Below are 20,539 nucleotides of genomic sequence, written 5' to 3'. Positions count from 1 at the left end.
TGTTTCTGCCCAGATGCAAGACCCTACACTTGCCCTTGTTATATTTCATTCAATGAAATATAATGTTCCTGCCTGTCCAGGTCTCACCGGAAATGTCTGCAAATGCAAAGAAATAGAGGTAAAAATGTTAACTGGTGGCACAAATCCACACTGGTAAAGAGAACAGCAGCCTGACTGAAAGAGGCCTCAGGGTGAGAGCTGCGGGTCAGGTGGAACCCAAGCAGTTGTCCCAAGTAATAAATGGGCTCTTTGTGGCTGGCACCTTTCAATCTCGGATATGAATCCCATCCTTCAATTCCTGATTGGGAGAATCCAGAGAAGCGTGATATAATTTCTGTTAAAATATGAGCCCTCCTTCAAACAATCACACTTGAAGGGGAACAGGCTGGTGTTTCTTGCCCATTAATCTACTCCAGCCTTTGACAACGCACTGGTGACACTCCATCAATCATCTTTCTGTGTGCTGTCATGTAAAAGATAAGGGGGGAAGGGAAAGGGCATTCAGCCAGCTGGAGAGAGGCAACACATAAAATAGCTTCAAACCAGGCTGATGCAATATCTTCTGCTCATTAAAAAAATAAAAAATGCTTAAAAAAAAGTTCCTTAACACAATAACTGCTTCTCAAAATGCTCAACGCAGACAAGAGGGTGGTATGGCAAATCCAGGCTGAGGTTCAAGACAGGTCGGAACAAAACCTATTTCCTAAAAGTTAGTTCACTTGAGATTTTGGCAAGGAGGAAAGGGTTGCAATAATAAAAACTGAAAAACAGGAACGTAACCTGAAAAGGCTGAAGTGACATCCTCTTCCTTCTGCACCAGACTCAGGGTAAAATCAGGCTGTTGGGTGAGACCCAGGGTCTCCTGTGTGCTCGGAGGAATGCGTCAAACCGTGGGGCAGAATTGATTAGTAATATGCTGAGCTTAGTAGTTAATATATGTGATGTGCTTTCCCACAATCTCAAGTGACTGGACTTCGACAGATCGGGAAATCCCTGTCGTCCTCTGTTCTTTGCTGCATGCAAACGGCTCCCCAAGGGCACTAATTAGTGCAAATGCACTAACGACTGCACTTCTGAGAGGGTACCTTCTGAAATTTTGAGCATGAAACCACTAAGAATATAATAAAAGCTAAACCAAAAGAAAACTCCTCCAAAATGCTTCTGCTTGTTCACAGATGCTCAACAAGTTTCTCGGCACCTACAGCTGAGAATTCCGTTCCTCTTTCTGATGGCAAAGCAGATCCTGTGCAACCTTTAGTGACTTCCACTCACTTCTGCCCTCGAGACAACCCCCTAGTGAGGGTCACAGAGCATCCTTGGATGCGCTTCGAAGCTTTTTAACCAGAAGACCATCCAAACAACAAAGATCTGTTGGCCAGGCTAGAGCAAGTCACAGCAGATTCCACTTGCAACCAAATAAAGGCAGTGCAACGGTACTAAACTACATGGTATTAAATTAACAAATCACTATTTCTTTAAGCTCTAGCTGGCTGGTCATTTTGACCGTATATAAAGGCACGGAAAACTGAAATTAATACAATGTTTGAACGGTAACCTACTTGTGTTTAGCACCTCCCCATACACACTTTTTTGGATGAAAAGGATTATCTTTTGATGTACAAACAACTTACAGTCTCCTAACTGCAGGCTGAAGAACACCAGTTGAAAAGGGTATGGTTCAAATTCTGGGCTTCATGAAGTTAAAAGGGCTGCCGGCAGTGACTCTACTTTAGGGCTCTAAGGACTTGCACATGCGTTTACCTGCTGATGGTAACTGCTAACAGGTGGGAGAACTCAACTTCTCGAGCCAGCTGCAGAGGGAAGAGCTTGCCAGCAAGGTGTAAGTTGTTGTTGAATTATTGTTTGTCAAGCAGGCCAATATTTCCAGAAGATAAAACCTTTAGAACAAAATATATGAACGTGGTACAAGCCGCCTTCAGTGGTGCCCTAGACCTGCTGCAGAAACGTGTGCACTGGCAACCATGGATGCGCCAGAATATTCACTCAGAATAGCACCTTATCCCTGCTGTGCGTGGACTAAAAGAACTATAGAACAGAGATACACACTGTGGGAACCAGACATAAGTGTGATTTGGTCATCAAAAAAGGAAAGTGCAGCATTTTTATATCATCCAAGCCAAAATGTAAGACCAACATAGCCCAGGGTGAACTCTCAAGAGGAAGCAAACAATTCTTTGTCCTACCTCTATTTTTTGGCCTTAGTCCTTTTTATTTCTATGTCTCACTGCATGAAATTGGTATAACGAGCCATTTGCTTACAAGCCAAAAAGTATTCCACATAGAACACAACACTTGCCTTAAAAATCTGTTTCAGTATCTACTGTATGAGAAGAGGGGATTAGATTCCCATTTTCAGTTGTACCTATACATAGTTTTTTGAATGATGCAATTGCTTTATAGTGTGGTAAATCCACCCAAACCAAGGGTACAACAGCCGGCATCTATGCATTTTTGTTTTAAATGGCATTCCAGTATAAATGTGTTTCTTCTAATGAAGCCTGACTTAGTAAAGTTCCTCATGGCAATGCCTGACGCAGGGGTTCACTGTACATTCAAATCTCAGAGACTGCGACGTGATACATCCATATTGTGCAGTTTGGTGACAGATTACTTCAGCTAATGATCCAATAACACAGGAAAATATTTGTGGCTATAATAAACACATTTAAAGTATTATTGTAGTTCCTTTCAGAAACTTACAGCATGACTTTGTATGAATAAATAAGAAAAACTGTTTCTGCCCTATAAGGGAACGCTCAATTTTAAATTGCGGTATGTAGCCATCCTTATTTTCTATAACATTTTTAAAATCTGCTGCTCTGGAGAAAAAAATTAGGCTATTTGGAGCAGTGATATTAACTGAGCATGAAAGAGCAAATAACAAGTCTGTTGTTTTAAGATAATACTTGACTTCTACTAAGGATTCTGCATTAACACCTCTTGATCTATGCCTAAGTAAAAAAAAAAGATAGTTTAATATTTAAGTGATGAAACCCTACCAGTGAGTATCACAGCTTTCATCTTAATTGGCTTATGGTACTGCTAGTTACACTTCAGTTGTTTGCAGGCTTTTAACATCACAGAAAGCGCACCCCTCTTGCTCTAGAATGAGCTGACAGAATGGATAGGGCGACTTTTAATGATGCAAGTGTTTAGTGGTTGATTAGATGCTCTTTGAGGGCTAAATCGTCCCGTGATCAAAAATTTACTTGAAGGCAAGGTAGTTCCAGCAGGAAGGGAAATGCTGAGCAAACTCTAAGCGATGGCTTCGATGATGTTTATTTTAAGTTAATTTTTGAGCGTGAATGTTAACTACCTTCCTCTACCGGAGTGATACAAACGTTCTCCAGCTGAAACCAACCTTTGATTTCAGCTCACATCTATGGCCAAATCTGTTCTGTTTTACAAAGTCCCTGCAGGACACGCTCCCCTTGAAAGTTTGCCAGGGCTGAGCTATCGGTGATAAAGTTCAAGGTACTTTAACCTCAGCAGTGCTCTGGATTCACCATTTCAGCAGGCTTGCATTTCATTAATTCAAACTGCTTGTGCCCAGCTGAGCCTGCCCTAGGAAATACAAAGTTTATTCGTGAAAGCGTCCAAAGATCGGTGCAGAGAATGTCAATACAGCGATGCTCAGGGTTTGTTCTGTGCTCCCAGCACCGATCCTGCTTTAATTCCTGGCCATGGGCAGCACAAGCTGCAGCTCCTGCCCCGACCCCAGCCCAAGGAAGCGATGTCACCTGCTGGGGAGAGCAGCTGTGGCACAGCAGGGTCACGTCCTGTGTGCCGCCAGCCCTCACCTCTGTCACAGGTGCCTGGTGCTTTTCCATAGTGTTTTTTACTCTGAAATACTTCTATCCTGAAAACTAGACAGAACTCCTAAATCCCAATGGCCAAGATCTGATTACTTACAGTAGCACGTATAGAGCCTTGGATATAGGTTTGGAAACAACCAAATTGCCCACCCTCAGCCACATATGAAAGCCTAAAGCCTACAAGTCCTACCTTTTCCTCCCTGTTTGAGGGCTGGCTACAAATGTGGGTGAGTGCCATAGGTGAAATAAGCATTCTTCCTGCAAGCCCACAGTACGTGATTTACACAGTAAAACTGCCACTCATTTCAGCATGATTAGGCATCATCTGATAAGGCAGCTCTAGGACGGGTATAAACCAGTATTTGCAGGTGAGGACATAATGAAGGTCTCGGGCACAAGCTGCACAGACCTGGCTGGCGCCACGGCCATAGGGAGCTGCTGGCAGCACCCGGGGCCTCCTGACGGGTGTCCTGTCTGTGAGTCCTGCTGCTCCCAGCAGTGCAGAAAGCAGCCTGCACCTCCTGCAGGGCTCCAGCCCTGATCCTCCAGATAAGCACTGCCCAGTTTAGACCTGGCTTGAGCCCAGGAGGTCAGGGTTTGCCTACAGGATGAAGCAAATAGGATATTTTGAAACCCAGGTTTGGGAGAAAGAATACGCCCCAACAAGCAGGACAGCTGAAATAAAACAAGCGATTTGCGCTGCGGAAAGGGCAAATGTTCAACAGGCTGTGCCCCAAATAACGCTGCTGTCAACCTCGCTTCTGCCCACCCACGGCTCTCCCTGTTTAACTGCCCTTCCAGCAGCTCAGCGCGGGGTCTGCCGGAGCTGGGGTCTGCCGGAGCTGCTGCTGGGGAGCGGGGCTGCATCGTGGCACAGCTCTCGTTAAACAGAGAGCAAACGGCTGCTGGAAAACTGCACGGGGAGCGACCGGAGAAGACCGTCAACTGGTGAAAGACACACCGGAGCACCGCAAGCACCGCGCTGGTATTATCAGTATGCCGCTCTCGGACCTGGAGCAGCCAGCCAGCCTTGGCCACGGGAATACTACCTATAGCGACTGGGGAACGACGTGTCTTTAACTATTCTTGGTTTTTCTGCATGGGCAGATCTGGTAGCTGGCCACCCAGTTACCTATTTGTATATGCAAAGCATGTGCTCTGCCACTTTCCTGGGCACAATCAATTACATGTACAAAACACAGGCATGAAAACCTGGAGGAAGCCTGAGCTCAAACTTAACGATTACTATTATCTAGTTAAGAATAAAAGATTAACTACGCCAGTGAAAGAATGTGTTATGAAATGTCTTTCCCAGGCTGGAAAGTAAATAGAGGGAGAGTTCTGTGGGTTTTTTTTCTTCTCAAAGGCTACTCAGCATTTGGAATAATCACTTAAAGTGGTGCTTTTATTTACCATAATATCAAAATGTAGTCACTTGCCACGTGACTGCTCATATTTTGAGATGTCGTGCAGAAACACATGGAAATCTGGTGAAGGCAAACCAATTTTAGAACATGTTCCAAGCAATTGTTTGCAGCACTGCCCTGCAGTATGAAGTCTCTTACATTTCTTAAATTGCCTAATCAAATGCAGACTCTGTTCCAGTCACGCTAAATTTTCACATAATGGCAGAAAAACACTTCTTTCTAGCCTAGCACTGAACAGTTGGATCACATTATTACACTTGCTGCCTTTGGAGTCTCCGAGTGTGTATTTGTAAACGTACGTATACACATATTCACAGAGGAGATGGGGGGACATCGGTGCTCATGCTGTGACACCCTGGGGACAGTCAGAGGGGCACAGGTATGTGGAGGGATGCCTGTACTGGCTTAGCAACAATGCAGAAGGGTAGCGATGGGAGATTTATTTTTATTTATTTAAAAATCAGATGTATTGGTGCAGGATTTGATCCAGCTGATTCCTTGCCCTACAGTCTGCGATAGTTACTAAACTGATGTAAATTATAGCCATATCGACACCGCTGGGCACCAGCTCTCCCTCCCCTCAGTCTTCCACTTGGGGTATATCACCTCATTACAATAGTCGCCTGGTGAGGCAGGGGGGTGCTTGTATCACACTGCTTTGCCATTTTGACTAGTGAGCCACAGAGAAGCCACAGATCAGACTTTCAAAAGTACAAAAAAAACCCAAACGAAACAGTAACGCATGGACTGCAAGTGCTTGAATCAAGGTCACAAGGAAATCTGTGGCAAATCAGAGAATGAGACTTTAAGGCTCTACATTACAGCCTGCCCCATTCTCCCCTGCACAGCAGCCTCCCAAGATCCCCAATACAACTGCAACGTTTCCCCCAAATCCTTGTGTTATCACTAGTAATATTTGGCCAGCGTAAGAATGCGACTAAATAATCACATCTGAACCACACACTGTATGTACCTGCAGGTCTATTTTTCCTCTACAGCTGCACCAAATACATTTTCGTTTGTGTTGGCATAGCTTGCCATGCAAGACCACTGTTCAGCCATGAGCGGTGCTTGTTATGTCTTTGGCCAGGATGAAAACCTGATGCTTTAGGGGGAGGAAAAGCCATAATCCACTCTCACAGTAAAACCTGTACAGCAGTACACAAGACAAATAAAAACCAACAACCCACAAACCTATCCATACCCTTGCAGGGAATCAGGTTAATCCCCAAAGCATGGGATTTGATTTTTTTTGTCTGAGGTTATAATTAAGGAAAAAAAAAAACCCTACGTAATGCTAAAAATACCCACATTGCATTTACTTTGTGAAGAAAATATGATTTACTGTGCAAAACCAAGTTATTGTTTTTTTCAGCGTTAATCTTTGATAAACATGTGCTGTGTTACAGAAACTCATGGAGAGCAGAAGTTTACAAATTGAAAGAAACCATTTATCTCTGCAAGATGATCTCCCCCTTCCCCCTTATTATTCCTTTCATGAGACACCTGGGGACATTGTTCACACACTGCTGACAGCTTTCACACCACCGCTCTTCCTCTATTATCCTTACCACTCTCTTTGGCACTTGTCTCCGGGTGGCAATACAAGAGCTGCCTGTGCCAGATGTGCCAACGCTGGCTCCTGGGCAGCTGTTGGAAAGCCAGAGGGGCCTGTCCTGCTGCTCGCTTGGTTCAAGTTGCTTCCACGGGGCATTGAACCTCTTCTGGCCCACCAGGCAGCTCTCTGAGCCTTAACACCGGGGTGCAGAGCCCCTGCATCCCTGTCCTGGTTTAACTACCGCCACGCTCGTGGGCAGAGTCACTAACACTGGACTATGCTCAACCACCACCTAAAATTTTAATACTGCAGCCTTAACTATGCGCTACGGCTTTTGTAAGTTAAATGCAGATTTTTCTTCTCTGTCGTCTCTCAAAACAGGACAACTAAGTGTTCACACACACAGGAAGGGGGTACTCAAGTGGAAGGATATATAAACAAGCGCTTGAAATACAAGCATGAGAATTCTCTTTCGACCCCGAAGTGCATCTGTCATGACTGACACACACACAGAAACAGCAGCAACACCTTCTGTTGGTGCTGTAGCTGCTGCAGCCCCTGCCCAGCACCTATAAACGCTCCTGGGAAGCACAGCAGTAGCACTTTGGGAAAATACCTTTTGTTTCATGCCACAATAAAACCGAAGATAGTCCTCCCTACCAGAGGTGTGAGCTGGTACCTTACTGCTGCTGGGGAAAGCAGAGGTCCAGCTGTCATGACCATTTGGCAAAAGAGAGATGAACTATGCGGCTCACGTCAAGAAAAGCCTATTATTGCAGTAATAGCTGAGCTGGGTGACCAGCTGATCACCTCTCATCTCTTCTGAGGTTTCACTCCCACCTCCGGTGGGCAGCTGGTCTGTGATGCTGGTCCTGCTGCTCACTCGTTACCTTTCCAGACCAGCACCTCTGTGTTTGCTTCCCCACTGTCCCTCACGCGCTTGAAGAGCCCCCCAGCACGCATCTGCCCATTAACTCCTCATCCCCACCCCAGGCCCTCCTCAAAGCTCTCCCTTGCCTCCTTTGCCTCCGAGCACGCGTGCCCCCTTTCCCCGGCACATGCAGCTCTGCTATGTTTCGGCAGCTTGTGTGCTAACACGGCTGCTGATTATGCAGGCCAATGCGGCTTCTCGAGGCCACCGCCCGACCGTACCCATCTGCCGTCTCTTCTCCTAAACCATCCGCTGTGGGGAACAGAATACATCCTTTTTATTCGGCGTTTATCCAGCGCCTATCAAATTAGAAACCTGGGCTGCAAGTTGGCTCTTAGACGCAACGGTTAAAAAACAAACAAACAAACCAACCAACCCAAACGGCAACAACAAACCTGTTTGCAAGAAGAGTATTTGTGTGCAAATATGACCTCTGTAATGTTACCAAGGTCGGACAGACCAAGGCCAATCTACTGTGGGAGAATATAAATCAAAGCTGTCCAGGGACTGATTTCATTTACAAGGTTTGTAACCATTCTGGACAGAACAAATGTCGCTTGCTTGCTCGAGCTCCTCGCTCCTCCTCTTCCACCACCACTTCTTCTCTCCTCCACTTCCAGCCAGCCCCTCCCTGCCTGGTAACACCTCTTGACCTGCTTTGCTTTGGAAAGCAAGGCTGCTCTTCCAGCAAGAAAGCTGTGGCTGATATACGACTGCCAGCCGTGCTAGGCCCATTTATTTAAATTACGCAAAAAATCACACGTAAAATTAGCACAGAGCCACGCGTACATTCACCTGCTGGTTACCCGCCATTCATAGAACGCGGCAGAATTAAAACAACTTTTTTCCTATTGCATTCATAGGTCTGCAAAACAAACCAAGGAAAGCATCTGTAGCGAGTATTAGAGTCTGGGCACAGATCCTGTGAGATCACATGGTTTCCGTTGTGGAACTAAAAAGGCTTCTACAAGAATGTGTGAAATACACAGCCGAAATTCTCCATTTCTTTCTGTGCTCTTTGCCAGTTTGTGTGGCTAAGTTAAAGCGGCAAATGCTATTTCTTTCGCTGGGGTCTTTCAAAGCACAGTCTGACCTGCACGTTGAAAGAGCCCAGGATTCAGCTGGCGAGCTCCCTCCCGAGTATGGAGTTAATGGAATCCCACCAAACAACAGGTTGCTGTCTCCAAACCGCGGCCTTGAAGAGTCCAGCGGTTGCCTCGCTCCTCTGCACCGGGGCGCCAGAACCAAAGACGCTTCACGTTCTGGATGTTAACTTTAGTTACCATAGCCAGACAATGCTGCCAGTGGCGTGGAAGAAAAAATTGCTGTAGCCAGCTGTGCTGTTCACAGTCGGATGGTTTCTGCGTAGCTCCAAATGGTTACGGAGCCAGTAGCCTGTTGTGGCCAAGGACAGGATGATGGATGGTCTACACACACTGTCCAAGCAGGGAGAATGGCAGAAGTTCACTTCAGGGTTGTTAAAATGCTAATCTGGGTTAGTTAACAAAAGCCGAATGGAATAGCAAAGTTAGGGAAATAAGCACTACTCATATGTTATATATGTGCAGTACAGATGTGATCTCTGTGGTTAACGCAAACATTTGACTTTGGAAGTGGGTCAATTCAACAGTCTTCCTGTTTGCATAAACAAAATCAACCTCTGATATTAGCTGAACTCTAATTACTGTCAAGCCACGAGGAGGGAAAGTGGGCTATGGCAGACAACACACAGGGCTCCGGAAAACAGCATCGGAAGGGCAGTAATGCGATTTTCACTGCACACCTCTTCCGTGTGACATGGGAACAAATCAGAACCTACTTTCTGTTGAACTGGAGGCTGGCAGCTATTCACGGAGCAAGTAACAACTTAATAAAATGGCTTAGATGGATTTTAACGGTAACTGCAGTAGCTTATCTGACGCATAAGAGATCATCTGTTCTAACAGCAGTTTTGACGAAAGCAACATTTGAACTGTTTTAATTACATACAGAGCTGCTAAGACTTAAAATAACGTGTACTACCCAATGCAAGTAATATACTTTCCATCTTTTCTTAATTACTCGTCAAGCAAATTATTACTTCATCCAATGGAGAGACTTCTGACCTTTTTCAAACTGGAATTATAGGTATGTTTGATACACAGGTATGTAATCAACCAACCACCCCCTCCTTTCAGAAAGCAAATCAAACACACAGAATATTCCTTGAAAAACAGCAGAGACTGCCATGTAAGTACGCTCAATATAAGCTTATACGAGCACAGAAGCTGTTGATATAACTGTTTCTTTTGTCTTACAAAGACTTACTAGAACAGTGTTCATATCACTTGTGTGACACTTGATGAAAACTGACCGTATTCACGCGCTTGACTTCAGATTGCAAATGTCTTTTCTTCATAACCAAAGCACTTCAATGTTTCCATACAGGCTCTGTCCAGCTAGCTGGCTTTACCCCACTTCAAGAGGTGCTGGATCCTGCGTTAAGTGCAATAATGTTTTTAAAGAATTTAAAACCCATAAAAATCAAGTGCTGCAATCTGCATGCGACCAACTGTAGTAAAAGCAGGAGATGTTATTACAAATACCTAATATGTGCTTTGAAGTGAGCCTCTATGACATACTTTACCATCACATATCTCATATGACAGGACCGATCAGATCGGAGACCAATTTAGTCAGAATTAATTGCATATACAATTAAGCATTCCATCTTAACGTGCGCTCTTCATAAGTCCACATCAAAGTTACGGCGGCTCCAAGGGGTAAAGTATCTGCTCTAACAGTCAGCTCAGCTCAGCCGTACAAAAGAGGCAGAAAGGTTCAGATGGTCCAGCGCAAAGGGCGCGAGAGGCTGGGGGGGAAAAGCCCGCAGCCATCCAGCTGGTCTGTGCAGCTCTGACAGGGCCAGCGCTGTATTCCTGGCACACACTCCTGCATCACACAAAGCACGTTTAGAAAATGATGTTATCTTCGTTGCATCTCCACCATAAATGAGAACAGGTAGTGACAGACCGCAGGATATGAGGGAGGAAGGTAGAGCTGCTCACTGTAACTAAAGATGCAGATGAAAGGGAGAAGCTTGTTAAATAAACCAATTTAGAGCCTCTGGGTTATACTTTTTTTGGCCATCCTTTTGAAAACCGATCTGAGCTACATAATTCAGAATGCTAATAAATTCTTGCTACAAACTTTTCCTTCCTGTTTTTAAAACAACAGAGCTTTATATTCGTTAATATAAAAAGTGTTGAAGTTCATGATTCCATAGAAAAGAAACCAGAGCACTCAACTGGCAATTTGTATTTATCTAAGACAGAGTAAATATTTATACAATATCTGCCAACATAACAAAATATGCCTGTCACTTACTACATTAAACATGATTACGTGCAGCTTAATTTACTGAATAGTAACTTAAGTGGATTTTGGAGGTGCATGGGATTTTACAGTGTGAATAAAGCAGGAAAAACATCTATTCTTTTTTGCCACAAAAGTGATTGCAAAGCTTTACAATGAGCTTCCTGTTGGACTTGGAAAAAGCAGAGAACCTTGGAAAATTCTCAGTGAAAGTATTTGTATGTGAGAGCAATAGATCAGCAGCAAACGCCTCTAAGACAGTAGGAAGCTGTTCCTTCAGATAATATTTAAGTGAATTAATAAACATTATTAAAGAAAGACTAACCACTTGGCATACAAAGGTATCCCAATAAAGATGCATGTTTTTGCCTCAAAGGAAATAACCAAGGGAAAAACTGCCACACATCTACAGAGCACTGAACAGCATTTTGGAGGAAGTTTGCTGTAATTCCTGCACATTATGTGTCAAGCGTGCGTGTGTGTGTACATGGATAAGCTACAATACCATCTGCACAGCAAGTGCCACATATGTGAGCATTATGAACCATCATAGCTGCTGCTATGCTCAAAAGTAAATGTATTCTAAGCCACACACATACATAAATACAAATGACTTTACACACCGAGGGTCGAATTCTGTTCAAATTACTCACAGGCTAACACCTGTGATACAAACATGATCTTGACCAGAAGTAAGGAACAACTCAAAGACTGCAAGAAAACCACTAATTTAAGCCTAACTATATTCATGCTAACAAGTGGGATATCCACCGGCACTACGATGTTTTCAATACATGAACCTAAAGCATACTTAATCACATTTTCCAACTCACTAGATAAAACACAATGACAATCACAAAAACCCCAACACAACGACCCCGCAACCCTTTAAAAGACAGGCATCATATCCATCTAGAAATATCTACGTGACCTTCCATTTCTATCCAGCGCTTATAAATAATAAAGGCGGCTTTAAACCCTTTCTAATTACTCCCTGAAAGCTGCTGTATCGGTTTCTGCAGTGATGAAACACCCCCCCCCCCACTCCAAAAAAAGGAAAAGTTTCTCCGCTCCGCACCTGAGCAGATCATTGTTTTCACGGGAGGCGAGGCGGCCGGAGCGGAGCTATTCCTGCTTCTGCACGGGGATAATTCAGAACTGACTCTAGTATTTGTTTCCATCCATAATTGATGGGGAGCTTGAAACACAGCTCCCTCTGCCTCCCAGCGCCCGGCTCCTGCCGGGGAGCCCGTAAATCACGGCTCGCTGAACGCCCGCGCCGCCGCCCCGCCGAACCCCCGGGGCCGGGCCGGCGCAGCCCCCGACCCAGCGCCAGCCCAAACTCACCCTAAGTGCCCCGGGGCGATGGCGCTGGGGACAAACCAAACAGCTCCGCTTCGGCTCCCCCCGCTCCGGCCAGCGCCGGCTCGCACAGCGGCCGCCCGCTCCGCTCGGCAGCGCCGCCGCGCACCCGCCGCGGCCCCGCGTACCTGCCGCCGCGCCGCTGCCCACGGCCGCCGCCCGCCGGCGGGGCTGCCGCCTCCTCCGCCCGCTGTCCCCCACCGGGCGCCCCATCCCGGCGCTCCGCTCGCTGCCGAGCCAGCGCGGGGGAGGCGCGCCCCGCAGAGCCCACCCCTTCCCGCCTGCCTCTCCCCCCCGCGCCGCCTTCCACCTCCCCTTAATGCATTTATTCTCGCCCGCCCCTCGCCACGCCGCGCTGTCCCGCCGCGCCCGGCCTCGCTCCGCCCCCCGCCTCCGCGCAAACACCGCGCCCGCGGCGGCACCCCGTCCGCAGCGCATCGCACCGCACCACCAGCGCGGCCAACTTTCCAGTTCCCCGGCGCGGCTCTCACCGCACCCGGGAGCGCGGCCCGCAGGAGGCGACAGCGCGGCCCGCAGGAGGCGACAGCGCGGCCCGCGAGCGGCGCGGAGCTCCGCGGCCATCCGCGCCATGGCGGGGCGGGTCGGGTCGGGTCGGCACCGCCCGGCCGCGCTCCCCCGCCTCCGCCCTCCCCGCCGCGGGCAGCGCCGGGCGCGGCCCCGCACCCGCCACCGAGCGCAGCTGCGTGCGCGGAGAGCCCGCAAACTTCCCATCTAGTTTCACCCCCTCCGTGGAGCTGCCCTGTCCCTCCAGCCCCCCCTGCCCGCCGCGGCTCCGCGGAGGTGAGAAGCTGGGGCGCAGCCATCAAGAAGGCGTTTTGCTAACCGGCGACGCTGCCTTCCCTTCTTCATACAGAAATTTTAATTCCTACTTCGAAAGCAAAAAGTCATTGCGAGCAAGACAATTTTGCAGGCTAATGAGAGGCAATTTTGCAGACGAGTACTTCGCGTGTACTGGTGGTGGGGGCGGCGGGGGGGAGCGTCCTTGAAATGACATCTCTTTAAGTGCCTGTCCAAAATCCCCTCAGATATTGCAGAAACAAAGGGTTTAATCCCAGAAATGTAGTCCAGGAAACAGCTGTCACTAATTTCATTTATCTTCACATGAAAGATAAATTAATTAAGGCTTAAAGTGCCACAAAATACTTCGGATGCCCCTGAAAAAATAAACAACAAACAAAAAAGCAAAAAAATAACAACAACCCAAAACAACACACATTGCACACAAAGCAACCAAACAACAACAAAACAACAACAAACCCCTAACGCATAAAACCACCGCTTATCATCTGTGCTTGTTTTATGGGAAATCAGAAAAATTGACAGTAAAGCTAATTTAGAGGTTTTTGCGGGGGGAACATCTGTGTCATTCACATGCAGTTCCCAAACTCCTGCTCCTCAGCTGTGCGCAGCCCCCCCAGCAAGCCCTGGGGCTGGTTGCTTCCCACAGCCCTCCTGCCCCCCTGCAAGAGAAGCTCTTGATAACTCCCAGGCAATCTTTGGGGCTGATCCCGCAGGTTTTTGCGCATGCACCACTCGCAGTGGGAGCGTTGCCTCTTGAGAACTGATTCATCTAAGCAAGGGCGCCAGGATTTGGCCCATAGTAAATTCTCTTTAGAGATGGTGCCAACAAAATCTCTCAGCCATGGGAATAGGACGTTTTTGGCAACTCAGTGCCTTGGCTGCCTCTCTCTGATGTTTCCTGGTGGTGACAGGCTAAAGGCGAGATCATTATGGGCTTCCTCACAGCAAACACAGCACGGCTGTGTTGCACCCCCGGAGCTGCTGCCTGGTTAAAGGTGTAAGGACATTATTTTTTCTTTCTCAGGAACAGCCCTAATCTGAAAACCATCAAAATTTGCACGGTGCGTGAAAATGGCGCGATAGAGACTATTCGCTGGCTTAGGCATCGAATTGCACGAGGACAAAACAGCTTAGAGTGCCTCAAAAGAAGGATTCGGTTCACGAAATAGCTCTGTGGCCTTTTCACTACGAGTCAAACCCTCGGAGCAGCCCCGGTGTTGTGTGCATGTATAGAGGGTGTGGGTCCCCAGGTGCATGCCACCCACACCAGGCATTACAAGTGCGGGCTTTGCTTCTTGGATTTTTAAATGGCTGATGGTGGTGCCAGCCAGAAAAAACTGTGGTCCTGGAACAGCCACCCATATTTTCATTCGATACATCCTTTTTGTGACTGGCACGTAGAATTTAGTCAGCAATACTGCGTGGTTATCCCTACTGGGGTGTGGGAAGCAGAGCAAAGCCTGTGGCTGCACAGTCCCCTCTGCTCGAGGGAAGGGACCTTTCTTCCCCACAGGCTGACTCAAGGCTTTCACGTACCAGGATGGGAGGTGAATATGCTTTAAAACTCCCTCTGCTTCTGACACATCGTTGAGAATCCGATCACATTCCTGTAGGGCCAAGGATTTCAGCTTGAAGTACATGATTTTGGAGGATTTTGGTATAGCCAAGACTAGTATCTCGTGTCTACACTTAAATATGGTGGTTTAATTATAGTTTCAAAACTTCCTGCATGGCTACCCACCACTTTATGTAAGGATTTAAAGTATGTGCACTTTATATGTGTGCAGTCAGGGAATTAACACAGCCACAGGTTTTTAAACACAAATGTATGCAAGTTCCTATTGATATGATAAACTATCAGTAACATGTGCTGCAAAGCTTCTTAAATCCTCATTGACACAACAGACCACTATTGTGTCAATAGTGAGCAGATTAATGGGGTATTGCCAGGCTATTTTAGGCCTTAACTTTCGTTTATCCTAAAACTTGTTCTTCATTGTAACTCTTAACCTTTGGATTCTGCCAACACATTTCTTGTCACAAATATACTAATGGAATTAAAAGAAACCTGGCTTTTAAATGTTAATTACCCTTAGAATGATTGATTTGTAAAAGAAACACATCAGCAGAATCTGAAAGTACAGAGGCACAATAAAATGGACTAAGTCAGTACAAGGGCTGGGAATGCCCGGGGAGCAGCTCTGGCTCCAATGAGACTGTTCTGTGAACGGTAATGAGAGCACTTACTCGCCCTATCTCACAGGTATAGCTTATGGATTATTCCTGTTGTCTAAAGGACTTTTCACCCTCTAAGTGTTTTACAGACTTCAGCAACGCCTGTTCAGGAATTTGAAAATGTAAGCAAAATATTCAAAATTTACATGCAGATAAAAGAACCGCCATCTGTTAGAACAACAAATTGAGTTTTTGCTTCATTAAAATACAGATAATACTAAACTAATATGTGTTTAAACCAGACATTTCATTCTGCTTGAATGCCTCCATTGAGTTTATAAGCGAGGCTGAATTGATTTCAGCAAACACAACCGTTCATTAAAATCAGTGCTGCAGCTAGGCGGTGATTCGGTAAGAGAACGCAAGTGCACAGAGTGCGGGGCAGTTTGCACGGTGGGGAAACCACCTTCAGAGCTCGGTCGCCTCTGCAAATTTGCTCCAATGGTGCATCCCTAGGAAGCACCAAGTGCTGAGGAAGATGGGATGGATGGTTTCCCTCTGCCTGAGCCAGAGCTGGGTCGGTGACTCAGCACACATGGACACGGTGGCTTCTAAATGGAACCTGAAACGTCGATTTTGAGGACATGTTCATTTAAGCTTCGTCATTTTCGATAAAAGCAGCAAACGTCAGTTACAGAAGGATGGTCAAATCACAGCAGTGCCAGGACGTGATGATGTTATATCCTATGAATCATTATATTTTAGCTAAATATTTTCCTCCTCCTTTCTCTTGTTTTTCCTCCAAATGCACCACATTTCACCAGTGTGTACAGACATCTGCCTACTACATGGAATTACTGCATGGAATGGTACAGAGGAATTGGTAGGTAATTTAGTATGGATCAGATACATAATTACCAATGAAGTAGACACGCACCATTTTTATATTCGCTGTCCTTAAATCTAAGTTGCAAAGTGCAGATGTTATGACTTACCTTGTCTGTAATTAAATTTGATAATAAAAGAGAACAGAATTAATTTGAGTGCATAAAATTAGTTGGACAATTTAAGGTGTTCTTCAATGAGTAATGCTCCCATAGCAGGGGTAAATATTAGTCTGCCTGATAAGATTAGTTTCTGTTAACAACCTAGGAAAGTTATTTTCATACAGCTCTGGCTTTATGTGCCTTCTCAACATCTGGGGAGTATGTGAATAAATGTAGAACAGGGTCCAAGAAAAACAGGCTTTTCATCCCTATCGATTGGTGAACAATTCTCTCTTTTGGATTTTTTAAGAACATAAATGTAGAAAATAGGAAGTTGAAGCTATAATGATTCACAGCTCATCACCACAACAGGTTTAAAGCCACGTAAGGTGAAACTGATAGCTCGTTACGTACAGTATTCCACTGTTAGCCTGCACAATGCAGAATTTGTGTGGTCTAACACTTGCCTCTGTTAGATGGATGCTACTGTTCCTGGCTTTAGCAGCCAGTCTCCCTGAACCTTTACAGTAGTTATTGCCCTATTTGTAGCCACTTATTCACCCCCATCCCCCATGGTTTAGATTCCAAGAAGATGGGTCTTTAATCTGCCTGGAGTGCATTTAGATCCTATCCCCGTTCAATCACCCTGAACCTTATTGCCTGAAGAAATGTAGGTGAAAATCCCAGTGTTTGGCTGGCAAAGCAATAAAACCGACCCAGCCGTTCTCCTTCTGAGTCCTGAGCTTGTAGCACTATCAGCGCAAGTCAGAAGTGAGACATTTCAGAACACCGTCGCTCATGATTTACACCAACGGGCTAAAAATAGCAACTTGCTAATATAACAAGCCTGTGCTGTATTGATACAGACAAATAATTGGTTATAAGTCACGTACTGTATAAACGGTGGTAAGTTTAAGAAAAGACATCGTAATTTTATACCTGAAAATAGTATCCAGTTCAGGTAGCAGCACATAGATGTAGTTCTTTATATTGCTTAAAGGGAAGAAAATAATTTTCCTGTATTTTCCAAATGACGTGAAACCCCCCTTTTCACCCTCGTCAGTTGTCAGAGAATTATAGGAGGCGCTTGCTTTTAAGCAATTAGCATTTTGTAAAATATAGGAAGATACAAACCAGTTTCAGCACTTTCTTTTAGCGTCTTCCTGGCTACCGCACTGAGAGTTGTTTTTGAAGTATTTCTGACTGTCTAAACTTCAATTTAACATCATTGTTTTGTCTTTCTTACGTCTTTCTGATCTGCCTCCTCATTCAGAGGGGTGTGCGGAAATCTCAGGTTGAGCCTGTCACTTGGAGGCGTAGTGATAATTTTCTGCTAGCGCTGATGGGCTGAGCGTCCGCACTTGGCAGCTTTACCCTGGCTCCGTACAGGATCAGCATCTGCATATGCCTTCCCTTGTTGCTTATCTTCCCGGCTGGTCTCAGAAATGGGTCCATACTGCTATTCCCTGCCCACCCACGATCATCGACAGCAGTCTACCTCGAGAAGCATACAGAATACTATGCCTATATTGAATATTTAAGTGATAAATCTAATAGCTGTTCTCAGTTCTTCCTTAGGCAACAGGCAGGCAGAAATTCAGTATGCTGGCTCTCTAGTTCTTCCCCCATCTACCTCTGGGGAGGTAGAGGAGATGTGCCAGTAATTAATAAAAATAACAGGAAAACAATCAGTGTTTTAATGCTTTGGCAGCGTACTCCATGGGTCAGCCAGCGGGATCGTGTGGGATCCTGCGTGGAGGAACCGGAGGCAATGGGAGGCCGGGAATTCCGCCTCTGCCGAGGCTGTGGGGCTGGCAAAGAGAACCCCACATCAGCAGAGACGGGAAAGACACAGATACAATGTTTGTAATGTGTTGTCCTGTGTATTTTATGACTTGAAATGTGCTCAGAGTGAAATCTGGATGACTGTGTGTCAGAGCTAATAAAAGGGATTCAAGCAATAAACATAACTGGGCAGAGCCTTGTGCAACTGGTCTTTCCTGCCTGCGGGCTCACCATCAGAATTAACTTTGAAAAACCAACACTCTCAGGCCAGCAACTCTGGCCACGGCCCTTTCCTGCAAAGATCGTTGCAGTAGTAAAATGCGATTAATCCCAGGGGCTTGCGAAAGAATAGTCTTGTAAAAAATATCCCAGTGAGCGACAGCTGTGGAGCTGGGAGAGAGCTGGGATCAGAAAAGCCGGGCTTTGCCGTGGTGCCCTTTGGGGCCAGGTACAGGGCGGTAGGTGTTGCTAACTGCCCTCAGCACTTTAAACATTCAGAAATCACTGAAAGCAAGAAAATTCCATTCTCTGTACCATGATTAGCTTTTCAGTTAGGCGTACTACATCACCTATATCATGGGGAATTGATTTCAAACATCGAAGGTAATATCAACAAAATACTGTAATTAGATTTAATGGCATACTTCCAAGATTAATAGGTGATCTTCCTCACAGCCTACAATTTTAATTTTGAAAATTTCATTTGTCATACCTGTGCTCAGTACATATCCACCATCCGCAGCGTCTACTTACGCTTTTCCTCGCTAGTAAAATGTGCTGCGTTTCTCAGGCATAGACAGATGAAAAGACGGGCATATTAGTAACAAATCTATGTTCATGGCATATAATCACAAGATGACAAGACACTTAATGTTATCTGTTTATATATAGCAACTTGTGTTCCACAAAATCACTTTTCGGTCCCATTTTAGGGGATTACCTAATCCTGTAATTGATTCTGTGTGATGAGTCCCTCTTGTCCTATGGAGACCCAGTGACCTTCAGAACAGGAACAGGCCTGGAAAACGTTCTATTGTTTCACTGTTATTTATGTGTAAATTACAAGATAATGTAGGATGGGAACAGATAATAATTTTATCTTTTTATTTATTCACTGGGCTCCGACTTAAGTGTTTTCTGTCCTGTCCCAGAAGAAAAATGACTCCCTATCAGTAAGAATGACCAAAGACAAGACTGATGTTTTCTTGAAGGTAAATCAAATATTCCCTTAGCAATTTAGCCAATCACACAGGTTCCCAAACAGGTCAGAGCTACAGTAAAGCTACTATTTGTTGTAACTGTCAGATCCCAAAACTTGAAGCTAAGGGGTGAGGCAATTGCTCACTGGTTATAAATACCAGCAGATTAGTTTATCTATAGATTAGTATCACGTTACTCATTCCAAAGTCCATAAAATCCAACGTGAAGCAGCTTGGCTTCGTATACCAACAACCACATCCTACACAAAGGTGAGTCCACAGGTACCAGCTGATGACATTTTATAGTAGTGGAGGTTTTAGTAGTACAGAAAACAAGCAGTTAGGCATGTGTGCATGTACAGACTCACACAGACATCCACAGACACATATAAACTGTGTTCCTTCGCTGGCCCACCAAATATAACTCCATGGATTAAGGCCTTAACTATGACTCTGAGAATGCAGTTTAGCACAGTCTGAATCTCCCTTGGGCAAGTCTGAGTAGCTCCTTGGGCTGTCACAGCTACTCTGCAGCTGTCCAGCCCCACACTGGCTCAGGAGCCAAAAACCCGCCTCATTCGGGTGACAGGGAAACAGTTGTAAAGGATCAGACAGACATTATTCACGGTGGATGCAGGGAGGGTGCTCAGAAAATAGTTAATACCAGTCATTGCTAAGAATAGAAAGGTAAACAAACTGCTTGTAAGTTTTTATCTGCTCGCACTCTGAAATAAAGCCTTACCACATGTCTCCAGTGCATTCCTACCCAGCAAGAGGGTGGCTTCTCATCCTAGCTTTGAAGAAAGATGATCAAACTATTTGCTTTTACCTCTGTGACACATACAGAAAGTTCATAACCCACACACAATCAGTAATGACAGGAGCTGCTGCCTTTGGCGTGTTAGCTTGAGTTTCTGTTTAGTGTATGCCCCTTGCCATCTCAGTATCTGACTTTAGCCTAGGATATTTTGTTCTTGAGGCATAGGTGGATATCTTTAATTATTTTTTCAATGCTTATGGCCTTATCTAGTGTTACAGTTTGTTTGAAAAAGCGTCTTCTAGCTTTGGTAAGCCTCAGTGCTCTCTGTGCGCCAGCTGTGGGCT

General features: G+C 45.5%; 1 protein-coding gene across 11 annotated transcripts in view; it reads right to left on the bottom strand.

Moving 5' to 3' along the window:
• SEMA6D (semaphorin 6D) overlaps positions 1–20,539 on the bottom strand; it is a 501,178-nt gene that overhangs the window by 17,125 nt on the left and 463,514 nt on the right. For 2 of the 11 annotated variants that reach the window (XM_065076436.1, XM_065076440.1), the window contains exon 1: positions 12,597–12,728. The exons of 6 other annotated variants lie outside the window; for them this stretch is intronic. The gene's annotated coding sequence lies outside the window, so the exon portion shown is untranslated. Of the gene's footprint in view, positions 1–12,184; positions 12,375–12,453; positions 12,729–20,539 lie in introns of those variants that run through there. 3 more of the 11 variants (XM_065076435.1, XM_065076442.1, XM_065076446.1) reach the window with 3 other exon arrangements.

Source organism: Columba livia, chromosome 11 (assembly GCF_036013475.1).
Source record: "Columba livia isolate bColLiv1 breed racing homer chromosome 11, bColLiv1.pat.W.v2, whole genome shotgun sequence".
In the NCBI taxonomy this organism is placed as follows: Eukaryota; Metazoa; Chordata; class Aves; order Columbiformes; family Columbidae; genus Columba; species Columba livia.
Note: the sequence above shows the minus strand (reverse complement) of the source record. Positions and strands in the feature narration are given on the sequence as shown.